This window comes from Emys orbicularis, chromosome 2 (genome assembly GCF_028017835.1).
Source record: "Emys orbicularis isolate rEmyOrb1 chromosome 2, rEmyOrb1.hap1, whole genome shotgun sequence".
Lineage (NCBI taxonomy): Eukaryota > Metazoa > Chordata > Testudines > Emydidae > Emys > Emys orbicularis.
This window is the reverse complement of record NC_088684.1, coordinates 188,172,545-188,195,396: the sequence shown is the minus strand read 5'-3', so window position 1 is coordinate 188,195,396 and position 22,852 is coordinate 188,172,545.

Here is a 22,852-nt window from a genome sequence, read left to right as displayed (position 1 = left end):
TGAATGATTTAATTAAAAAAATAAAAAAAGGATGAGGCTTCATCCTGTCCTGAAAATAAAAAAAACAAGGGGCCTTTCAAATAAATTAACCACTAGCCAATTTAAAGTGAATGAAAGGAAACATTTCATTATACAGTCTAAATCCATTTTGTGGAATTTGCTTCCACACAAAAGAATTGAGACAAACAGGTGAGTGGGACTGAAAACAAAACTGACTGTATACATGAAGAAGTTCAACATAAACCAACCTGTCATGAAAATGTTTCAAGGGAAAGCTATCCACATGCTTTGTTCATAACTTTATGGGGGAGAGGTGACAGGAAGGAACATTTCTCCCACAAGAAATGTAGGAAGCAATAAAAGTTTGGCAGGGCTAGCAAACAGGACAGCAATAATGATATATCATTTTGACTAAAAAATAAGACCAAATTTCAGTATTTATTATTAGCTATAGCTTTACCACAGCAAATATTTCTCAGGATGCTCCCTCCTATTTTAAAGCATTGCACAACTGTTCCTTTGCAGCATCAGACATAAGTCGAGAAAAAAGGGACTGGATTTTAATTCCCAAGTCTGCCTGTGGAGGTCTCTTTGTACACTGGCAAAAACATATTATATAGATGCCTTCAGTTCCCTGTGGATGATCAATAATTCTTATGTTTTCTTAATGACGTTATTCTCCTGCTTCAAAAGTTCTTCCAACATTCATTAGCATTTTAATTTGCACAAGGCATTTCCTACCTGATGGCTATCAGTCTCTTTGGCATCATTCACCAGTAGGAAGCAAAAATCTTCCATCTCAGAGACAGCATCTTTCATTTCGGATATTTTGGTCTGATCCTGCAGGCTGACTCTACCATCCACATGGAGTGCCATTGACCTCAGTGTGGCTCAGTGTTGGTGCAGGGATCTGCCTCCTCAGAGCTTCTTAGGGGATCGAGGCCTTCTTGTTGAACTTCTCCTATTTGGGGGGGGGGGTGTCAAACCTAGCATATAGTTTTAGAGTCTGGTATAATGGCAAAGAAGAAAATAATCCCAGTAATGCTCTTTTGGACTCTTCACAGACTGCATAGCTCAGTGACAGTCTTTTTATTCAGATTTCACCTTGTCTTTATAAAGTTGTCATAGAGCAGCTCTGTCGCTACCTGGTGAACTGCACTGGCTGGTCAGTTCAGATGGCTTCACACAACACACACACCTCTGTTTATCTGTTACCAAGGTATGTATTTCTTCTTCTCTTACCGTGCAATCAAGAGTAGGCTTTTCTGCAGCCCTCACACCCCACCCCGCCCCACCCCAGGCTCACCCTCTGAGCTTCCTTCTGAACTTCCCTTTGCTGCCTGTTTCCTCCCCTTATATTCTCCCCAATTACCTTGTTAGCCCTGTGATTGTCACCCAGGTGTTCACAATCCCCCAACATAAAGTTGTATAATTGTCCTCAGTTGGGTTTGCAGCCTTCCTCAGACTGCAGCAATGTCAGTGATCATGGTGCCCTGTCACAAAAGTGTTTGCTGCATTGTTTTGCTGACTTACGTCCAGAAGTTGGGTAAGGAGATGGTTTCTCACCCGTGAAGAAGTACCATGCTGGAATGGCTAAATAAATAGATATTTTAGGAAACAGATCAGGAGCCAGGTCTGTAAGTGGATGAGTCACCAACTTCTCTTCACATACACAATGTTTTTTCTTTGAACCCAGACGAATCCCTGAAGTGGCTGTAAGGTGGGAAACTGAGTCATGAGTCCACCCAATATAAACTTTTAGTTATAAATTTTCAAACAGAATTATTGTCACTTACAGTTTATGAACATATATTTATGCCAGACAATAAACAGATAAGATGGAAAACATAGGGGCCCAAGTTACTGAGTTCCAGGGTACCGGGAAGCTCTCCTGCACTTCATGATGGTCGTCTCAGTATCTGGTCTGGTCCTCTCATCCTTTATTTTCTGGTCTGGTATTTCTCCAACTTGGGGCCCCAGTGTAATGCTACATGATTGAATATGAGCATTTATATCATTGCCACTGTTACACAATTGCAACAAATCTTGTACAAAGTAGGAAAAGTTATGATTTGCTAAACAAGTTTATCATGTTTAAATCTGTGTATCATCGCTGCATCTGAAGTTATGAATATTGGCTATGTATCTGTACCTCAAATGTATTTGTTCCTGGGGTAACACCCACAAAGTCATTTACATCCAGCCTGGCCATCCCATTGTGAATGGACTCTTCAAGCTTGATGGCCCAGTAAGGACACTTCACTCTAACAATGGGACATAGAAGAAATTCATCCTGCCCAGTAACCCTTCCTGTGGATGAATCAGAAAGACCATTCCCTTAAAGGTCTTTGTATAACCTAATGATAAAATAACCATCAGTTTTGGGTGAGTCTGCCCTATTTCTCAGCAGTTTGTCCAGAATCTGGCATTCTCAGCTATGAACCACTGAGGCATAGTGACACCCAGTTCACTTGGTTCGTATGCAGTTTCACTTTACATATTCATTAGTATTCCTCCAATCAACGTTAAGCATTATAGATTTCATAATCCATACAATATTCATGTGCAAGCTTCAGTTTACCCAGCTTTTGCTTTTTAAACTACTTCCATGTGATTACTTATCTTCATGTCACTTTGCTCTTGTTTTTCTCACTATAGGGACTTGTAACACTATCTACGCAAATCTATGTAAGAGAAAGAACTTGGCAACATCCATGCCAGGCAAAAACTAGGCCATGGCCTTGGCACAAGTATTATCCCATCCAAACACATTCACTATTTGTAAATATAAACTATTACATTAAACTAGCAAAACCCTTATTTTTACCATTCAATGATTCTTCATCTTTATATTTCAAGCATCATCATTCAGCATAGGTGTATGCATCCTAAATTAACCATTAACATTTATTTTTTTATTTGAATGGGGAAGTTATGGGGAACATGACTTCTAATGTCAACATTTCTTATCTTCTGTAAATATAGGTTTTATGGGGAATTTTTGCTAAAAGTTCTTGCATCACACTCATGAATCATTAAAATAACTTGTCAGTAATTTTGCTTGTTGCATTTTGACAGGCACTTTTTATCTTAGGGCCTTAATAACCAATTGTTTTCAATTGTTCCCCAACATGGCTCAAAAACTGAGAAGTCAGAGTGATCTGGGGAGAAGCTAAGAGAATGCAGGAGTTCTGGTAGCAAAGCCAGCTGGCGCTGACTTGCACATCTGAGACTAGTAGAAAGTCAAAGCATAAAGGTTTTTGGAGAATTTTAAGTAATTATAACAGTTTGGGGCAGCTCATTTTAAATAATTAAGGCAGCTGAGGGACTGAATAATCAAGGAAGCACTGAGTACTGAATGCTCTGCTATTTTTTGATTTTAGTCTTTTAATTTGCATATTTGAGTGTTTAGAAGAAGCCTTCAAGCCCAAGTAAAGCTAAATAAGCCAAATGAAAGAAACCTGCAAATACTTTGAAAAGTTAGCTGATTTCTACTTGAACTGCAAAATGCCAAAGTATGGATGTTTAATTACTGAATGACTGTGAAGGAAACAGAGATTTTTGATTGAGAAATCTCAAGGGGGACAGAAGGCAAGCATTCAGTTTTTTCCTGAAAGTGAATTAGAGGCTGTGAACTTTATAGATTGGGATAGCAAACTCCTAAACACTCTGGTTTGTTTTTTAGTTACCTGCTTAGTCCTACTCTCTGACAAGTGCCCTCTGATATAATGGAAGTCTAGGTGTTTTATATTGTTTGGTGTGGCTCTCTCTTTTAGAACCTGATCCCTCTGTGACCTTCCTGGGCATCTCCCCCCCCCCCACACACACACACTCTGTGAGAGAACAGGACATTTATTTTGGACCATCATGAGCTAGGCATGGGGCTTCTCCTGTGAGATTTTTGTAACTAAATGAGCCATGTTCTTGGATATGCCTGGATCTATGATATGTGTTTGGCTGCTGACACAACAGCCATCTCCAAACCCTGGGAACTGGCCAGGCCTTTTAAACACCAAGAGACCTCTCCTCCTGAAGACTTGGGGGGGGGGGCGAATGCTGTTTGCAGAAATATGACAAACCCCCCCATCCCAAAATGGGAAGTGCATGGAGCTCCCAATCCAAACTGGTAATAACTGGCAGTTGCACAGTCTGTATAGGGTGGAGGTCAAGGTACCACACTATGACTTTATAGGGGCTGATGGAAGGAAGCATCAGGTCACAAAACTGGCCCCAGCGCTAATAGTATTTAGCCACAAAGAAGGAAAACATCAAAAGAAAGGTTACTATACAGTCTCTGATGCGCAGATGGTGGCAGTAACATAACCTGTATGTGTGAGACAGCATAGCCATCGCTGCTCCTACCAGAAAGAGTCATATGCTTCACCAAGCAATTCTCATACAGACTAACTAGTCAGTGGCCAGTAGAACATGAAACGCAGTAGGGCAGGTGGACAAATACAGGCACTGGACTCATGCCACAGGCCAGATGCATTCAATGGCACAGCATGGTGAATGACAGCAGATGAGAACAAAAATACCATTCATATGCAAGGAAAGAGAACACCACTAACTACAAAGAGAGAAAGACTGTAAAGAACTGAGGTCCAGTGTCTCATCTAACCAAGCCAAAGTTCATTGTCCACTAGAAAATACTGGTCACTTTGCATATTTTGGTGACTTACACATGGACGGCTCTTGTGATGTCTTTTGTCCTGCTAGTATTGTGATCCCACATTTCCCGTACCCTTTGAAGACATCAACATCTCTTGGCCACTCTGGAAATGTTAGCTTGAGACATTGTAGCACATTTTAAAGCATGTTGTGGCTACATGTAATTGGCTTGAACTATACACATACTTTCACTTTTAATCCCAGCTGGAATTTAAAAAAGGTATCAATTATTTTCTCTTCTTTATTTTTTATCTCAAGAAAAGGCTTTGTTTGGCCTGGGTTTGATTTTGGATGAAGGTTCAAATAATACTTTTGTTTTTTTCAGAGGTGAACATGGGATCTGAACATCCTTAAATGGTGGAGAAGTTTGTCCTAGATCTGATCTTCCTGGTTTGGGCCAATCTCTTAATTCTTTTACATGAGAGGCATTTTTAATCACACACAATTTACCGCAAAATATCTAGTCTAGTATAGATACCAGGCCTCCTCACCACATCTCAAGCTATGACTGAGGATTGATTGGCACAGCTGAAAGGGTAGGCACAAAGGTGCCCTTGTGGCCCACAATCTTGGGGTTATTCTGCATCCGAGGGTGCATCTACACTGCAATTAGACACCTGCAGCTGCCCCATGCCAGCTGACTCTGGGTCGTGTGGCATGGGCTGCAGGGCTGTTTAACTGCAGTGTAGATGTTTCGGTTTGGGCTGCAGCCTGAGTTCTGGGATCTCCCAACTCGCAGGTTCCTAGAGCCCGAGCTGCAGCCTGAGCCTGAACGTCTACACCGCAATTAAACGTCCCTGAAGCCCAAGCCCCACGAGCCTGAGGCAGCTGGTACGGGCCAGCTGCAGGTGTCTAATTGCAGTGTAGACATAACCTGACTGGTCACCGTGTACAATTTAAAGCTGTCTGAAGGGTAATTTAGCCTGCCAACAGGCCCCAGGAGCTGATGTGGAGATATCTGGGGCACAGGGGAAGCCATCCGTGACCCTTCCCCCAGCCACACCTCTTGCACTGGCAACAGTAAAGCAGGTGATGCAGGAGTTGCTGCAGTGACTCTGCACCACCTCAAGATGTTCCAGGCACCAGATCTGGTGTGTGTTCAGTCAATTGGCATCAGAAGAGAGTGGCAGAGGATCAGGGCCTTTGGAAATGATTCTGCACTGCCTTGAGCCTATTCAGCAAATAGTTCCAAATTCCAAATAACTATGATAAAACCAGAGCTGCTTGCAGATAATTCTCAAACAGTTAGAGAGGTTTTAATGTGTAAAATGAATTATTTGCTCAGCTCTAGCGCCTTGTAACTCCAGGTGATTGTGATGGGCTCACTACAAAAAAAAATAGGTAGATGAGACAAATGATCCTCTACCAAAATACCGATTCAGATACTGCTGAATTTTAGGTCTGTTTGGATCTGGATCTGAACTTTGTGTCTGAAGGCTGGTGTACACTACCACTTAAGTCAAAGTAACTTACATGGCTCAGGGGCATGAAAAAGCCAGCCCCCCAAGCGACGTAAATTACATCAACCTAAGTGCTGTTCACACCGGCGCTATGTTGGCGGAGGTGGAGTAATTATGCCGACAGGAGAGCACTATCCTGTCGGCATAGCGCATCTTCACCAGACATGATACAGTGGTGCAGCTGCATTGGTGCAGCTGTGCCGGTGTAGCGCTGTGGTGCAGACTTGCCTTTAGGGCCATTTCCTGTCTACAGAGTGGATTATTTCCAATCTCAACCCAACAAGTTGACATTTTCTTCAGTGAAAAATGTCAGCACATAATGAGAAAACTTTAGTTAATGTTATTCTAAACTTTTTGGTGATGACAGATCACCTTTCCAGAACTATTGACAACTGTATAGATTTTCCATTTACATTACCTATATTTTAAAAGCTGTGTCACCAAGAATCAGCTCGCCAGATTCATTCCCACGGCAAAGTGCTGTTGTATTGACAATATCTGGTTAACTTCCCCTCTTGCTTTCCAGTCTTCCCGAGAGAATAAAAGGCAGAATCTATTGAAGAAAGAAGCAGAATAAATCTGTCAAATGATACTGTGCTCCTGTCCTTTTGTATTTCAGGGAATAGTGAATTGGGTTGCTAGCCCTTTAAATTACAGTTTTCACAGAAACAGTCTGGAATCACTAAATATCTAAATGCAATAACTTCTATTTCCTTGTAGGTGTTCACCTCAATATCATCCACATTACACATTTAAAAGTAAGGCTGACCGCTGCATTCTAAGCTTTTTGCTTTTTTTCTGTGCCTCGGCAGACTTTGTTCCATACAGTCCTAGAACATTGATCAAAATGTGAGGCATTGCACTTTGTTCAATCAGAACTCATGATCTTGACCCTAATGTTAACCTTCACATTTACTGGTGACACCTGTTGCAAATAGAAATCTGACTATGAGACAACAGCTAATCGCAATAATGGTAATATTTCCCAAAATTGTCATCTAACTTCTGCATCTAGTATTTTTAGGACTAAATCCTGCTCATTCTAGGCACACAAGGATTCTTGTTGACCTCATAGTCCCATGCAACCTGGGTAAGCATCGTATGGGCATTATAGTACAGAAGAGTTTTCCACAGCAGCCAAAATGATGTCTTAAGTGGCTGGTGGAGGATTTCCTCAGTGTAAGGGAATCCTTGGGTGGTGCAGAGCCACTACAGAATCTCCTACATCACCCCTGCCCCCGATACTCTTCCTGCCTGATGTTGCACCCAAAGGAAAGGGTATGTGATCAGGTTGCCTCTATCTACTGGCATGGTCTATCTGCCCTTGTTACTGGCATGGTCCTTTGGGCCCACAGCCAGCCAGATGTGAATTAGGGCAGAGAGACAAGAATTAGAGGCCACTCGTGATTATGCCACTGACTTGCCTGGTCTCCAACTTCAAGACTGAGGTAACATAATGCCACCTTTGCTCTCTTCCCATTCCTGAGCTGTGCTGAGCACATGTTTTCAACGTGCAGATGCAGCCTAGAAACAGGGCTAACAAATTAATGTTCAATAAATAAAATAAGTACATATTAATAATAAGCCTCTTCCTTTTCTCTGGACTTTAAAAATTTTTTTTAAGGAAAAATAAGAATGACAATGAAATAAAAATATAGGAAGCTAAGTACAATACAAAGTCATATTCAACATGTCAGAAAAGAATAGTGTACATCTGTTCTATGCTTTATATTATAGGAAAATTCAAAGAAAAAGAAACAAACAAAGTGGAACAAAAGAAACAGGCCATAAAATGAAACAAGGTTAAGACCCTGTAGAACATAGTGTCTTGGCAGAAAATATACCACACAAAGTCAGAAAATTGTCCACATATAGTAATGACATCAAACTATAACTATCTAAGTCCTGTGTCACCAGGCTCACCCTTGTTTGGAAAAGATTGGCGTTTCCATGAAGGTCAGTCTCATGAGCTGAAAAATACTGCACTAGGAGATGTAGAAATAGTGACACATTTTCAAAAGTGACACATGATTTTGGCTGCCTCAGTTTTTGGGTGTCCAACTTTGAGATACCTTAAATGGGCCCAATTTTCAGAGGGAAGGTAAGTTCTGAAAATCAGGCCCCTTTATGGTGTCTCAGGTTGGGCATCCAAAATCACTTGTCCCTTTTGCAAACTGAGACCACCAGCTCTGGGGCTCAGGATATCTGGTTCAATTTCAGGTCTGCCACTGACTTTCTACCTAAACATGGTCAAGTTACTTAACTTCTCTGTGCATATGTTTCATATCTGTAAAATAACAACACTTAGCTCTTATACAGTACTTTTCATCAGCAGATCTCAAAGTATGTTATCAAGGAGTTCAGTATCATTATCGCCTTTTACAGATGGGGAAACTGAGGCACATAGCAATGAAGTGGCCTGACTAAGGTCACCCAGCAGGATGGTATCAGAGTCAAGAATAGAACCCAGACCTCTTGGGTCACAGTGCAGTCCTCTATGTGATGTTGTGAAACTTAATTCATACGAGAGTTGCAAAGTGTTTTGAAATCCTCAGTGGTAGGTGCTAGAGAAGTGCCAAGTACTATTTTTGTATTCCATTCACAAACCATAAATTAGGCTTTATAGACATGAGAAGCCTTGCTTCCTGGGGCTGGGATTTTTTTTTATGAAGGGGGCATAGGGAGTTAGGGGCTCAACTCCCATTAAAAGTCAAAGGCCCCTTTTAAATTTTCAGCCCAAGAAGACATCTACTATGCAGTCCTAAAAAATCTCCCATTACCCATACTGTATATATGGAAGAAGTGCAGCAAGATATGTGGTCCTAAGTTTTTCAGGCAGTTTGGGAACCAAAGGCTGATTATGTCAACTAAAATCTGGTTCTCCCATTGCTCCAGGGCCAAGAAATCATTGATGAAAACACAGCAGGGAAATTAGGACAGACACATGGATGTCTTTTAAGTGGCAGGCCTCAACTTTTATTCAAATTAAATACAGGGGAGAGTTGCTCCCCGCCCATCACTAAGGTCCTACCAAATTCACAGTCCATTTTTGTAAATTTCATGGTCATATATTTAAAAAATCTTCAATTTCATGATTTCCGCTATTTAAATCTTAAAATTCATGGCATTGTAAAAATGCATGAATATGTATTTAAAAGTGGCAAAATATAACCAGGTAAAGCCCATGACGACCCCCCACCCCATACCATACCACCCTTACTTCTGCGCTGCTGGTGGTGGTGCTGCCTTCAGAGCTGGGCATCCAGCCAGCAGCCACCACTCTCTGATACCAGGCTATTAATTGGTTCCAGTGTGGCAGTTAGAGGGCTCCTACCATATAACTTGCAACGTGGGGTAGGTTCTCCTCAGCATAAACCCCAGTCTCTGAGTCCTACCACTCCCCTTCCTGCGAGGGGGACAGAAGGGCAGAAGGGTGGGGGCTTCAGACGATGAGGGCCACAAGGGCTAACCTCAGCCTGTAAGGCCCAAGGCCCATCACCAGCTATTCATTTTATCCTTTTAACCACACTGAAAACCGGCTGCAAGTTGTGCTGAATTAACAATTTAGCCAAGTACCTCAATAAGGTATTAAGCACATTTCTACTTCACCCACTGTGGCTTAAAGGTGCTGCGAGAAAGGTGAATTGGCTCATGGGAGAAAAAAATCCTTCCTGACCCCCAAACAGGAGATCAGCTAGACCTGAAGCATCTGGCAGGCTGGATTCCCATTCCGAGTTCAGGGTGAGGCTACTGGAATGGAGCCAAAAGAGGGTCCATATGACCCTGCTCCAGGTTAAATTCTGGAAGCTGGGGAATACTGGCCACTCACTACCATTCTTCCTCAACTGGCCAACGGGTGCCAGAGATTCCAAAGTGGAGATGCTACCTGGTGTCCCTCAGTGAGAGTTTCCCTCCCTCATTGCTGAGGCTGTCCTGTTTTGCTGCAGGCCCCCTTCAGTTCCCTCACCCATTGAAGTGGGTGGGTGGTATATAGCATTTCTTTCCCATATTTTCACTGAGGAGCTGCTTATCCTTAGTTTGAAGCTAGTTCCAACTAACAGAACTGGCATTTGGGCCACATGAAGTTATCCTGGAGAAACTGACTCAGTTGGAGTTGAAAATGTGAATTGGACATGGGTTGGTTCTTCTGTCGATAGTAATGGGGAAATTGACAGTGATTGACATGAATAATTTGTTAGAAGCTCAAGCTAACTCTTCTCACAGTTTCAAAATGTTTAATGTGGTTGGCTGTTAGGTGAACTGGTAGTTCTGAAGAACAGATGGGACTTCATAATTGGGGGTTGTTAAAGCATGTAATAGATAGAGCTAGATTTTGTTCTGATCCTCTGTCAGTGAGTGTGGGTGGGGGACAGTTTTCCCACTCTGGAATAATTTATGTAAGGGTGAAATTTCTACACATACTGGCAAATCTCTTGTTCCCCACCTGCAATATGCCCATAATTTGTCAAGGAATAGGTGTCATTACACATAATGTGATTACTAATATAATGGTTGTAGTTATTAGATAACAGTTTGCTAGCATTTTTATTCTAGAAGATATAATGAAATCTCATAAGAGTTTTGATTTACTTCTAAAGAGATTTAATGCATAAACTTGTCAGAATGATGATATTATAAATGGATTCATCTAAACCTAAAATGAGGACCAAAATTGGACCTTTCCAATAGTATTGGGGTTTACAGATCCCAGAATTTGGTACAATCCATTACCAAGTAGAGACCAAGTAGTGCAAATCCATATATAAACCAATGTTCAGGGATGTTTGGATCTGGGTTTGTGTTTGGAATCAGAATTATGCCACAACACACAGAAAATCAAAATAAAGAAGGAATTAGATTTGAAACTAAATCAGGTAGAGCTGAAGAAGATCACAAAGTAAAAGATGTGATCAGGTTATTTTATTGGGAATTAGGTATAAGATGGGTGGGATCATTACTGGCAGAAGGTCCAGAGTCCATAGTAAATCACCTTTCCCCCAGCAAGCGCTTTTTTTTTGGGTTGAGGAGACTTTGAAAACTGCTTCCCTCAATTTGCAGGAACTAACTTCAGGAGAAGCAGCAAGCCTATCTGCTCCATGCCACACATGGATTCTGATGTGTTTTATGAGCAGATATTGTTTCTAGCTCCCTGTATAAAGGTACCCAGGAATGTGAGCAAATGAACATGTACACATTGTTGTAATCATTTGCCAAAACACTGAATGGGTTGCTGACACCTAAACACTGTTTTATTGAGATTGTGACCTACAGTATTACATGCTTTTAAATATCTGAAAAGATGTTGAATAGAATATGCCTTCTATTTTAAAAGCTATATTTTCTGATTTAATTAACCTGACAGCATCAGTTTTAGATGTGTATGTTCCTTTTGTATGCACGCATTTTTAAATATTAAGTAAACCTTGTTATGCATACTACAAAACTGGGTGCCATTCTGGCCTTAGTGAAGTCAATGGAAGTTTTGTCATTGACTTCAATAAAACTAGCATTTCTTTAAAAAACAAATTAACTAATTATCTAGGGATTCTTCAGGTCTTATTTAAGGAAGCCATGTGGACACCATGTGGTGTCAAGAAAAATCCTGAATAAAAAGATATTTCTGTATAACATGCAAATAGTTTAGGGTGAATTTTCTGAGAATCTATATGGCTTAAGAGCACAAGGTAAAATCTTCAACAGGGTCTAAGTCCCTTTAAATGCGATGGCATTTCTGGGTAAAATTTTCAAAAAACACTTAGGAGTTTATGTTCTACCCCTAAGTGACTTAGGTGCTTTTGAAAATTTTACTCACAAGTCCCATTGTATTATTCTCCTTAGTCACTTAGGCTCTTTTCAAAATCCTACTCTTAGTCTCTGTTTATAGAAATATTTCATATGAGTATTTTGGATTATACATTTTTTGTTGTTTTATTTTTATTCTTATTTAGAGCAAAGCCTGTAGAAGTGCGTAGAGCATGAGATCTACTGAGAAAACTCTGCCAATGTACTGACCCTTCCTGTGCTCTCTACAGTGAAGTGTCAGACATGGTCCTTGAACAGAAAAATGATGTTGTCGTACACAAGTTATTATTTAAAATAAATAACTTGTTTCCACTAGATCCATATATTTCCAGGGATGCCTTTCTCTGCCCTGAGATCCTGTTTTCCTTTGGTGTCCTGGCTCATAAAAGCTTTATTCACTGTTAAAGTGAACTTAAGAGTAAATAAAGATTTTTACTGTTCAGTAGAACAGGGCCAAGATCAGGATATGATGACTAGTCTATTAGTATTCATTTCATATGTGACTACTTATTTACAATCACAGGTGTTTTTTTCTAAATGAAAATGAATAGCCAGTGCTGCAGCTCCCTATAACTTGCTCTCTGGAGCTTCCTCAGTATTTATACTCAAGAGTGCACTGCACTGTGAGAGCCCTGCTGTGATATATCCCTTTGCCTGAATAGCTTTGTGACCCCACAGTGCAGTTTGAACAGAATCACAGACACCCTTCCTGCTCCCTCCCACTGGCTGGTGCCTTCTTATCCCCACTTCCTAAATCTATCCCCTTTCTCCCCCCCACTCATTGCTTCCTTCCTTTGCCCCAATTCTATTTTCCCCTCCCACTTCCACTCACCAGGAATCCTTGGATCCTGAACCCCGTACTGGTGCCAGGCCCCTGTTCTTGGGAAATGGAACTTTAGTACCATGGGAAATTCCGATATTTTGACATTTGCTTTCATCCCAAGTGGATAGGCCTGTTGGTGGGCGAGGAGAAGGAAGTGCTTCATCCTTTGGGAGCATTTTGTAATGGTGGCAGGACAGCCAGATGTGGCTATATGCCACTATTGCAAAGAAGATGTGTAACAGGGTCCAGGACCTGCCCCTCTTCCTGGGGTCCGCTCACTGCCCCCAATAAGGCTCAGAGAGGCTTCAGGGTTGTGCAACACTTGTGTCTTTATTTACCTACAGTTATCCTACCACCAGTGTCCATCTATTTACAGGCTTTATAGGATTATTCACCTCTTTTGCAGGCAGAGTCAGCCTTCAGCTAGGAGGCCTCCAGTTCCCTCCCTGACTGACTTCTCCCTGGCTGCCCCCTGCCTTCTGGCTCCCTCCCAGCCTTTATAGCCCTTGGCTTGTCAGGCCAGCAGGTGTTGCCAATCCTCAGGCCAGTATCAGGCCTTTTCCATCAGCCCCAACCTGTTTCTGCTGATTGGAGCTGACTGGGAAGGGGCTAATTAGGTGCTTTTGCACCAGCACCCTGCTACAAGAGGGTTACCATGTAACCATGGAGAGGGACTCCAGGACCATTGCCTCCTGGTGCCACCACCACAGGATGCACCCAAAGGTGCTGAGAAGTGTACCAAGGGTCCCATCCCAGAGCCAGCAACCATGTATCACCTGTCATAACATCAGTCTGTTCCCCAACCCCTACTCCCACCCCTAGGTGCATCTTCCAACATAACCAGGATCCCATTCCTGAAGAGTGGCACAGAGTATGGCTCTGCCGGGAGGCTGTGAGGGGCCAGGTTACAAAACTGCTCTCCTCTGTGGGGCAAGAGAGGGCAGAGTTGTAGTTATGGACCAGTGTGCAGCAGTAGTGGGTGCAAACTATAGCTGCATGTAAAAGTGCAATGGAAGCACAGATTGCCTCCACACACAATAGCTGCAGGTGAGAGTGGGGTTCCTATCTCCCACCATCTCCTCCTCTGTCCCCTTCTCCACAGTCACCTCCTTCTGCCTCTTCTGTACCAGGGAAAGCTGGAAGTTCATGCTGTGATGTGAAGGAACCCCATGTACTTTGGAAAGCTGTGAAGACTGCACAGGGGTTCCCCTGCTTCTTTCAGACTGCATTGATCTAGCTCTCAGTGGAAAACAAATCAGTGTAGCAGAAAAGGATCAGAGCTGAGCGTGAGGGTAGAGAAAACAGCATTGGGAGCTGTAAGATGTCTAAATAAAGAGTGACAAAGACCTACACTTATTATTTGATGGGTTTATGCCCAGATAACATATGTGTAAATTTCATTTTATAACCGGTATGAGGAAGAATACACATTTCCAGATCATTCGACACTTAGGGACAAATTCTAATCTCATCTGAGTAATTTGCATTTTGACACATTTTGAAATTACTGCTACTGTGCTCAAGTGAAACAGGGTTGTGCACTTTGTCACCTGGGGTTCCTAGGGCAGGTCAGACTGCAAAAGGGAGAGCAGACACTCCCAAAACTGGTGGTTAACACTAAAGTTAAACTCTTCAACCAGTCACAAACTGTGCTCCTGATCGCCCACACTGGTTATCAAGAAGCAAAAAAAGAAATCACACAGCCTCCTTTATTGAATTCCAGTTCTCTGGTTCCCAATCAGCACCTGGGTGCAGTAAGATGAGGAGTTATTTAAAAACTCTTATCATTATACAAAATGTTCTTCTGAACCTCCAAGGGCTAGCTACATTACCAGGTCAATATTAGGTTGCATCTTACCCAAAATACCATGCTGCCAGCCAATCCTTTAGGATCTAAAACTAAGGGTTATTATAAAGAAAAAAGGAACGAACAAAAAGAGAGTTAAATGGTAAAGCTGTCACATACATACAAAGACTTCAAAGTCCACGTATTAGGTTCTTAGCAGTATTGGTGAGTTTGCTGGCTTGAAAGTCCCTCTGGAACACATCCACAGCTTGGTCGGGTCATTCAGTCCTTTGTTCAGAGCTTCATTTGTAGAAAAGTCACTCCAGAGGTAAGAAATAAGAAGCAGGATTGAAGACAAAATGGAGATGATGCAGCTACCCTTTATAGTCCTTTTGCCATGTGTCGGGTACTACTTCCTTTGTTCCCTTCCAAACACAAACTTATAGCACATGGCATTGAAAGGCCTTAGAGTTCTCTCCATAGGCATGCCCCTGCATGTCTTGCTGAGTCATAAGGTGTAGTCCCTGGCCCTTTCAGGGGGTTCATTGTAAAGTTGATGACCCTTGAAGGGCCATCAAACAGGCTAGACAGTGCTGATGCCAATATGTCTGGGTGTGTCACCCAGAAGCACAGCACAAGTTTGAAAATACAGATATACCCTACATATCTATAACTCATAATACAAAGGTGATACAAATATATAAACAAGATTATCATACTTTGCAAATCATAACATTTTCACAGATACCCTACATGGCATATCTGGTCAGATTCTGTGCAATCTTCCAATATTTGTATCAACAATATTATAAAGTAAGTGTCCCGCATATTCCATACAGCGTCACACACTTGTCATCTGAGAGCTTCATTCTCCCCTTGTTTTGAACTTATTATGTACGCTGATGGCCTACCAGCAGCCCAAACACTCATCCAACACTTGATATGAAACAATTGACCTGGAAGCTAACCGAACTGGCTCAAATCATTTTAAACATAGGCACAATTTTGCTAAGGATGTCCTCTCCCCTCTCCATCTCCCTGAACCTGTGATAAAACACCCCCATTTTCTTCTCAGAGATGGAACATGGAGAGATTTAACATGGCCTGTAACCTTTTTCACTCACCCTATGTTTGGTTGCCATTAGTGCTCTGCATCCACCTGAGCAGCCTTGGTACATCATGGGGGCTCAACCACAGAGAAAAACCATGGTGGATCATAGGAGATATAGTATGGTCAGGGAGCAGGCATCGGAAACTGTGATGGGGATGGTCAGGCCTAGTTGCCGGAGCCTGACTCAGGAGTACAGAGTGTGGTTGAAGCAAAGCTGGAGTGAAAGCAAGGCAGGAGCTGGACTTGGAAGAGGGAAGGAGCAAGAGCAGGGCTGGAGCAGGCTAAGTCTGGGTGAGTCTGTTGCCACTGTCAAATAGGAGAGAGTTCCAAGCCCTGGAGTGACATTGAGTAGACTGAGCTGCTGTTCCTCCTGTGAGGCTTGTATACCTGCCCTGAGAGTCATCAGACCAGATAAGCAGCAGCTTAGCATAGGAGTGACTCATCACCTTACAGCAGGGCCTCTGGGGAGAAATAGGAACATCAGAGACCCAGAACTGTTATTCCCATGAGGCCCCATTGATGCTCAGGCAGGAACAAAGTAATGCCAACCTGACCAGAAAGAAAGTATTTTGTTTCAATCAAAAATGCTAAATGGAAACATTTAGACATTTCTGAATCAAAATTTTTGATATTTTGACTTTCTATCTCAATTCAGCTCCCAAACAAATATCAAAATATTGGCATTTTCCATGGGTTGGAAATTTTGCAATCATCAAAATTAAGCAAAGTTGCCATCCAAAAGGATAGGGGCATATGATACTGTTGTCCTGGATGCAGCATTAGACAAAGACTTGGGCCTACTTGTGTGTGACTGAGAGCCCGTTGTGGAGAGGCAGCAACAAAGTGCATGCTCCAACTGCTTTTATACTCAGGACAGAGAACCAGCAGTCATGAACTTCACCTTGGACTAGCTGTGTAAATACATGTTTGCAGAGCTTCCCCAAGCAGCAATGTGCAAGCCACCAGAGATGAGGTGGATGGGTTCAAATGTAATTTTCTTCAGTAAGATGATGGCGGCTCTACCTGCTGGCTTCATCACCTACTGCTTCAGTAGCCAACCTAGTAAGGAAAACTACATTAGATGCAACAACAGGAGGATGAAAATGACAGGGAAGACAGAAAAACACAGGGTACTCAAAGGCAAGCTGGAAAACACAAAGGGATGTGGGACAGAAACAAGGCAGAGTCAAAACAAACACAGCACAGTACTGCCAATTACAAGTCTTCAAAAATCATGAGTCAGGCTCTAAAAATCATGAGATTGACTTTAAAAAGATTTTAAAATACAAATGTTGAGTCCCCTTTTAGCCTCTAGGGTGCATTTGCTTCATGTTTTTTCTCTGCATCATGAGAATGTTATAAAACAAATGAAAGCTGAGATTCTCAGGCAATCTGTTGGTTCCAGAAACTGGGTCTTTAAGAAGATCACAAAATATTGCAAGACTCATAAAATTGCAAGAGTTAAGAAAACTGTAAGCAGGGAGAGGGAATGGGCAAAAATACATAGAAAGGAAAGGCAGGTGCAAGTATAATAATTTTTATATCCAATCCTTCTTATTCCTGCAATAATTTTTATCTAACTTCTTAAGTATTGACCAAATTAACATTAATTTATTTTATACACACCAGCCTTTTACAGGTGAAAGAGAAAAAGGGTACCTTGGGTAGAGGAAGAGGGCACCTCTACTTCTTGTCCCAGGCTCTGTAAATTCTGGCTGTAACCCTAAATTTAAAGGTAAGAGGCCATGGAGAATGTATATAGGAAGACAGACAGACAGAATTGCTGGGGGAAATGCCACTGGAAGGCAGAAACTGGAAAAAAAATTGGAAGGCTGCAAGGAGGGAGATGGGAAATGGAAGTTTCGTGCCCAGGTCACCTCACAAAGTTCAAATATGTCTGGAGAAGATCCAGTCTTTTGTGTCCCTGCTTGTCAAAACTTAAGCATATTTCTGACTCTTTTGAGGTTTGCTCATTCTTAAATTTCTTGCACCTCTCATGCCTTTTTTATGACATGGGAAATGTTCACTTTATAATATGACCCAATGCCTGAAAAAAAAGTTTGCCAAACTGTGTTTTCGTGAAACAGAGATTAAAACTACAAGTCCATTAGTTCAATAGCAGATTCCTATATTCCCTAAGGGGATACCCAAAGAAATCTATTCCACTTCCCATTTCTTATGCAACTCTCTGATCATCAAGAACCAGCTGACTATTGAATTCACTCCCAGTAAAATTAAGCATTTCATAGAATATTAGGGTTGGAGGGGACCTCAGGAGATCATCTAGTCCAACTCCCTGCTCAAAGCAGGGCCAATCCCCAATTAAATCATCCAACAGATTTTTGCCCCATATTCCTAAATGGCCCCCTCAAGAATTGAATTCACAACTCTAGGTTTAGCAGGCCAATGCTCAAACCACTGAGCTATCCCTCCCCTCCAAATAAATGGAGATAGCCCATCTCCTAGAACTGGAAGGGACCTTGCAAGGTCATTGAGTCCAGCCCCCTGCCTTCACTAGCAGGACCAAGTACCCCCTAAGTGGCACCCTCAGGGATTGAACTCACAACTCTGGGTTTAGCAGGCCAATGCTCCCACAGGGAAAAAATGTGCAAAAAGCAGACTGGCAATTGAGGGAAAGGATCTAGCTGGGAGGTAAAGGACAGGCCTATTTTCTTTTATAGGCAAATATCCTCCTGGTGAGCTCACTGTGCTACTTAGCAAGTCTTCAGTGAATTTTCTTTCATTCTTCTCCCTCAGGAAGTAGCAGCAGATGTTTTCTCCCCATGGTGCTTTCTTTGGAGGACATTATGAGCATACATCTCTACAGAAAATATATTGCTGATGTCTCATGTAAGGGTTGCAGAAAAGTAGAAACCTATGCTCCATTTTCAAAAGTGACTTTGGCTCCTACGTCACTTGGGCTCTTCAGAAAATTTTACCCCAGTCTTGCAAGGCACTGAGCGATCTTAATTCCCATTGTCATCACAAGGAGCAAAAAGTACTCAGGAACTCAGAAGAAGCAATATACATTATTGATAGTCATGAGCAGGTAGCACATACTATACAAAATCAAGTAACAAGCTGAGCACAACCCTAATTCAAATATGATACATACACCTATCTATACTTAATATCAGTAAAGTACAAACATTACAGGTATATAATGGTCTGCCTTAAAAATCTTCCCAGCTGTTTTAGATAATTCACTGGTATTTCCTCAATATTATCAAGGCAAGTTTAGGGAAACTGAAAATAATCAGGTAATGCTATTTGACTATAGCAATAGAAATGTTGTATGTGTGACTACTTTATTAATCAATATCAGTTCTTAAACAATAATCACAGTTTAAGTCAGACCCGCACTGCAGATTCTCAATAACAATCTCATTTTAAAGAAAAATTGGCTAGTTGGTATAATAGCATTCTTATTAAATAACAACAAATAGCAACAAAATATTGCATATTTTTGTTATGTTTCAGGCATGTAAGCTTCTTCATAGCAAGAATGCTTCACAGTTTATTGAACGGCTATCCCATAGTACATACATTCAGGGATCACCCTTAAAAAAAATTAAATTTTCCTTAGAAAAATAGATATGGAATCATCTCTGTATGGTACTTACTAGATTATTCTATATTTTGAGGTAACCTTAACCGTGTAACAAAAACATTACTTAAGGCAAATGATGATCACTTGCAATAATAGAAAGGCAATGAACCTGGCAGGAAGATCTGCCTCATCACCATTCCTAACTCTTAGCCAAACATAAAACATATTCAGATAGATTACTCCCCCCCCCACCCCTCTGTTGTTTAATCATCTCCCAAAGCATTTTTATTCTGAGCAGTCCACCATATATGCTTGCCTTCTGGAGTTCCTGCAGAACTATAATTCAATGCTATTATTTCACCATACAGTACTTTAGAGTACTGAAAACTGAAATACCATTCTAATATCTGAAGATGTTTTGGCTTATATACAACTGGTATATAAACATATTACTTGGAATAGTATCTGAACCACATTCTGTAAATAGTAACTTATGTGATTGCTATGCCGTTGCTTTCTTTGATTTCAGAATGCTTCATTTTCCCTGTATCTCTGTCTGACACCATTAAAGCTAGAAATGTAATTGACCTGATTCACTTAAGGTTAAAAGTCCCTTCGATGTTCACATTCTGCCTAATGTCACCATTTTTTTTAAATTCAGTCATTCAGAGATACCAGATATTAATATTTAGTACAGGTAAAATGATGCTGGACATATAGTGCCCTCATTCTCCAAATTGTTATTTCTCCCTGTGGCCTCACAAACCATATTAAATAATGTTTCATCAGGAGAGTCCAGCAACCATTCTAAGTAAGTTTTAAATGATGGGTCTCAAACTGCATTTAATAAGACATGTAATGTATGGTACATTGTTTACAATTGACTGTTTAAAGCATTTTTGAGGATTAACAATTGAGGAATAAATACAATGTCTGTTATATGCAGGGATCATCAATTATATTTGCTCCTAGTAATCAAGTGGTATTTATTTGACATATGTTAATTATCTAGTTTGGTTTAACAGAATAATTATTTGAGCTGTATAGTCCAATTCAGATGAAATAATAATAATTTTAAAAAAGACACAAGTCTTCACCCAAAATCTAAATGTATTTTTAAACAATTAAATTAACTATTTATTTTCTGCATTTTTTTTCCTTTTTGTGCTTCTGAATTTCCTAAGTTTCCTCAAATAAAAGTGCCAAAATAACATTCTAGGCCATGATTCTGCACACTTACACATGAGTTTAATTTTATGCACTTGAGAAATCCCACTGTGTGAACCTACTCATGTGTAAAATTAAGCATGTGCATTAAATTAAAAAGAAGCTGAATTCTTTTGAGATTTTCAGTCCAATGTTGCAGACTCAAGTGGTTCAGATAAGATTGAGATAAGCACCCAAACTTTTGCTTGTTCAGCCAAACCAATCAAAAATAAATATCTGAACTTGTCAACAAAGTCTGAAGAATGTTTACAATTTTTGTAATTAAATTTTCAAATGTTTTGAAAATTTTCTACCAGCCCTTAACTTGGACTTCTATAAAAATTCCACATAAATTTATTTTTTTTCCAACAAAAATATTGAATCCAAATTTCAAAGATGTTTAACCGGCTGCACTAAATACACATGAACTCTTATTTAAAGGTTTATATAAGGGCAAATTACTGAACAATAGGCCTGATTTTTCCACTGCCATGTACCTTTTGTAGTAATCTATATTGGGGCAAAGTTAGTGGTAAGAGACCTAATCCAAAGTTGTACACCATCTTGTACAGATGTACCTGACTACACAAGGAGCAAGACCATGGCGAATCAACACCAATAATTTTGGAATGTATGTTGGTTCTGTTCCCCAACTCTTCTTACAAACTTGGCTATATAGATGGGTTAAAATGCCATTTTCATTCTGATACTTCCAGGTATCGGAAGCTTAATGCTTTGTATATTCTTGAAGTGATAAAAGTGTACTGTATTAAACAGACCTTTCTGATATTGTGAAGTTTGATTGGCTGGCTGTTGTACTTTTTTCTCCTTAGATTACTGTAATAAGGCTATAAACAAGACAGGAGTTCAATGACTCCCCCAACCAAAGTATAAAATATTGAAAAGGTCAAAGGAGTGTAGCTCACTACTAAGATTCACTGAATATAAATTAGGCATTAAACCCCTGATACCTTGTTCCCTTGACTGACTAGTAATGAGAATAGAAAATGGCAGAAAATTAATCCCTTCTCATTAAAAAGCTTGTAATGAGAATGTGGAACTTGGTACATATGTAACCCATTCTCATTATACTCTTCAGAAAGTGTCTTTGTGGTCTTCTTCAGATGTCATAGCAGTGAATATTTCCTCCCTGATAAAACAAGGTAGTGCAGGAAATGTGGTTACGTTATATACAACTCCGTGAATGTTCCCTAAACCCTCCTATAAAATCATTTTACAGAGATGACCTTTTTAGTTCATTGATAGTGGAGTGTGTGCTATATCTCTATATGTATATTTATGTGTGCATATGTGTACACACACACACACAGAGCAGGCAAAGATTTTAAAGGAGCCTAAGGGAATTGCAATGTACTTTGGGTGCCTAACTCCCTTAGGTTGTTTTGAAAATCCCAACCACAGTTAAATAAGAAAATTTAAGTACAATGTATCCACATTAGTTTTGAATTCACACACATATATATATATGTTGATGAATCAAAACTATCAAAGAGAGGAACATGCATAAATACACACACACATTTTTTGTTTGGAGGACTCTAGGGTGTGTGTGTGTGTGTGTGTGTGTGTGTGTGTGTGTGTGTGTGTGTAATAACCCCCACCCCACCCCCCTACACACACAATAACCGTTTAACTTAGAGTTAAGGTTACTCAAATGCAAATCCCAACAACACAGTCACAGTCAGTTAAACCTCACTTTAACATCCTCACTTCCACAACAAAGTCTGTTGCACTTCCATATAATCCACCACAATGCATTACGTACACTCATTTACTCTAAACCACACTCAAACAACATTTTCTCCAACCCCAGCTCCATTAAGATAAAAGAGTAGAGTTAGACTGTCAAGTTTTGAAAGAAAATCCAGTTTTGGGAGTTTTCCATTTTTCAATTGCCCCTTCTGCCCAAATTTTGATGAAAACAAACCTTCATAAGAAAATTTATGGTTCATTAAAAAGCCAATTTTTGTCAAAAAACATTTCAAAGATTTTTTTTTTAACCAGCTTGAAGAGAAAAGGCTTCTGATAATATAGGAAGGGTTTCTCACCCCTACTCTTTTCTCTGCCAGATTTAATATACATGTGTGTGCAAACAAAACAAATGTTGGTAAATGTCACCTGATGCCTTATATGTTACAATGATATAGGTGTGTGTTACATATTCATGTGGTGAAAAAATCTGAAATATGTCTTATTTTAGCCCTTGCTAAAGATCCAGCTGGTTCTTGGGTTTGCACTGTGGGAGAGGAAGGTGCAAGTATATACTTTGCATCTCTGTCCTGCAGCCTAGCACAATTGCAGTCCCTGTGCTTGCAGAACCACAGAGAGTGAATCTCCTTTGCTCTCCCTGCAGTGCAAGACACCAAAAGGGGATGGGGCAGGGAAGATCAAGATCATGTTTCATCCAATGTAGCAGCAATGA